The following is a 3,637-nucleotide window of genomic DNA, read 5'->3' on the forward strand; positions in this document are numbered from 1 at the left end:
TTGCATCACATGAAGTGAAGTCAGAGCAACAGTTTGCTTGAGTTCACTAGTTTCAGAGTGTCTAACTAAGCCATCCAAATAGCATTATTTGAGCTGTACTAAAATCCTCTCCTGCCGAACCAGCCACAGAACCAGAGATTCTCATAAGTCAAGACATACCTTTCTGCCTTTTCAGGGTGCTCTCAGGATGAAAGATACAGAACCACATAGTGACACTGTTACCTCTGCAAAAGAATATATCCATATTATTGAAGGTGAGAAAGGACTAGACAGCTGTCAGACATTTTGAGAGAGACCCACAGTAGGTACACAGAGGGGTACACTGCAAGCATCCAGGTGCTGTAGATTAGACCTAAGGGCCAGCTCTGACTGAGAGCAAAGGACAGCAGTCATCCACATTACAAATGAAACTCTCTTTACTTTGTGAGGATTCCTACAGCAGATGATTTGGACAATTTTTTCCACCCCAACTTGACTTTTTCCTGTTATAATAAAAATCTAGCACAGTGAAATGTTAATATGTTTAACAGAGATAGAGCTGAGGTAGCAGAGAAAACCCACATTACTTCAAGGTCTTGTGGACCTGATGGTAGGAAGCTTGCTGTGTTATTTTTATTGTACTACAAAGCAGTCACTGTCTGCCTTGCACAAAATATGGTAAATTGTTTGTAAGGCTAATTTGAGGCATAAAGCAGCAATATTTGTGAATGCAGATGTTTTTAGCACATCTGTTCAACAATCTCATGCTTTCTTACATACCCACACCTTTGCCACCTGGATGAATAAATATTTTCAATTGTAAAGGCTAAGTCACTTAAACATCCAGGAGCTGGGAACTGAAAGGAAGGAGCTGGGGTAAATTTCCCAGTTGAGCATCCTTTGGCCAGCGGTGTCCAGAGTGGCCATTTCTCAGCTGTCTCTCCCTGCAGGAGTGCCTTCCAGCCAGCAGACAGGTGGCGATGATATATGCCCCTTGCGCTGAAGAGCAGATAGAGCGAGAAGAAAAATGAAGGGATTTGCCAAGCCCTTTGTGCGGAATAGAGACCTCAACCAAAGGAAGTGGAGCGGAGCCATTCATCTTGGGCCTACCATCGTAGCTCCTTTTCTGGTGCTCTTGTGACCTGCCTTTTGAGCTCTGTGTCAAGGCAGTTTATAATGTAAGACCTAGGACCAGAGTTGTTTAACCTTGGCACTATTAACATTTGGGACTGATAATTCTGTGTGTGGGGAGCTGTCCTGTGCATCACAGAACACGTAGTTACTCCCTACTTCCTACCCACTAGCACCAGCAGCAACCGTCCTCCTCTAAGTTTAGACAACCAAGAATGTCTCCTGCTGTTGCTAAATGGGGATAAAAGCACCTCCAGTTGAGAACCACTGATCCAGAGGATGTGATTTTTGAGCCACCTGAGCCAGTCACTTGTTGGCTACGGCAGACAGCATGTGGCTTAAAGTGATGAGCTTTGGCATACTTCATGTTGAAAAGTATAAAAGAATGATCAAGAGTCTGGCTCTCCCAGGTTAGTAATTACCTCTGTTGTTATTAATTTTCCAAAGCAACCAAGTCAAATGAGTCATTATTATCTGAATCCCTCTGCCACGGCTGATTGATTTTGCCCCCCTATTGTTTCTAATTCCATGTAATGTCTGATTACACAGAGAAGCATTCAATACAATTCTCATGTAAGAGTCATTACAAATAGGCTTATTTCTCAGCTGCAAGTAGGTACAGACGAAAGGTTTTATATCACTTTATTGAAATAAATGTCTTACTAGAAGAAAAATGCTCAAGCCCTCCACAGATTGATAGTGTGGTACAAAAAGCCAACATAAATCAATACAAGCACCTGATGATTTTTAAATATGTTTAAGATGCATATTTATGATTTGCTTGCACTTATATTGTACAAATTAGGGCATTGATTCAATGAAAAACACTTTAACACATATAGTTCTTCTCATTGGAATTCTTAGTATACATCTGTTGGCTCTGTGTGGTATTTACACCTATCTGAAAAGACATCAGGAGCTTCCCATCTATCTTGGGGACAAACTTTGACAGATATATAAAATAGTAAACATGACAGAGGTAAAGTCTTTATCTTTATATAAGGCTGCATAATATTCCATGGTGTACATATACCACAATTTATTAATTCATTCGTAGATCGATGGGCACTTGGGCTTTTTCCATGATTTAGCAATTATGAATTGGGCTGCAATAAACATTCTGGTACAAATATATTTGTTATGATGTGATTTTTGGTCTTCTGGGTATATTCCTAGTAGAGGAATCATAGGATTGAATGGCAGATCTATTTTTAGATCTCTAAGTGTTCTCCAAACATCTTTCCAAAAGGAATGTATTAATTTGCATTCCCACCAGCAGTATAGAAGTGTTCCCTTTTCTCCACAAACACGCCACCATCTCTGGTCTTGAGATTTTGTGATATAGGCTAATCTTACTGGAGTTAAATGATACTCAAAGTCGTTTTGATTCTCTGATAATTAAAGATGATGAGCATTTTTTCATATGTCTGTAGGCCGCGCGCCTGTCTTCTTCAGAAAATAAATAGCATGAAACCTTTTCAGAAGCTTAAATATTAGCAAATCTAGTTCTGAATTTTAGAAAGAAGAATAAAAAGTAGACTCAGTATACCATTGACCAGTGTATTAGTAATAATCTCAGGAAATTTTGACCATGAAGGAACGGCGGCAGGCCTAAAAATTTCATCTTAGATTCATCTAAACTTGGCAGTTAGCACTCAGATGTGCTGAGGTTGTTTCTACTAATTGACTATATCTGTTGAATAGGTGGCTCATAGTCAAAATCTTAAGGGCAGTTAGAAGGCAAGGAGGCTTATAAGGACCTTTGAGAATAGGGTAGTGCAGGATTTTTGTATACTGAGGATTCAATACTGCATGAAATGGGTACCAGTCTCCATGGGGCATTTTGAGAGACCTGGGATGTTAAGAACCTATTAGAGCAGAACCTCCATAGCTGACCATCTCCCTACATTGACTATATCCTTAAACTGACCTAATTTTCATAGACCAGGCATGCACCACATGTATGTATCAGTATGGTAGTTACTTATGTTGACCACCTCTGTATGTTGACTGTTATAGTCCCTTGGGTGGTCAACTGCTGCTTTTAAATCCTCAGAAAGGAAATAGCAGAGGATATTAACAAATGGAAGAACATACCATGCTCATGGATGGGAAGAATCAACATTATTAAAATGTCTATACTTCCCAAAGCAATCTACCTATCCAATGCCATCAAAATACCAACATCGTACTTTCAAGATTTGGAGAAAATGATTCTGCGTTTTGTATGGAACCAGAAAAAAACCCATATAGCTAAGGCAGTTCTTAGTAATAAAAATAAGGGGGCATCAGCATACAAAATTTTAGCCTGTACTACAAAGCCATCGTGGTCAAGACAGCATGGTACTGGCAGAAAAACAGAGACATAGACACTTGGAATCGAATTGAAAACCAAGAAATGAAACTAACATCTTACAACCACCTAATCTTCGATAAACCAAACAAGAACATACCTTGGGGGAAAGACTCCCTATTCAATAAATGGTGTTGGGAGAACTGGATGTCTACATGTAAAAGACTGAAACTG

The sequence above is a fragment of the Nycticebus coucang genome, chromosome 8 (genome assembly GCF_027406575.1).
Source record: "Nycticebus coucang isolate mNycCou1 chromosome 8, mNycCou1.pri, whole genome shotgun sequence".
NCBI lineage: Eukaryota > Metazoa > Chordata > Mammalia > Primates > Lorisidae > Nycticebus > Nycticebus coucang.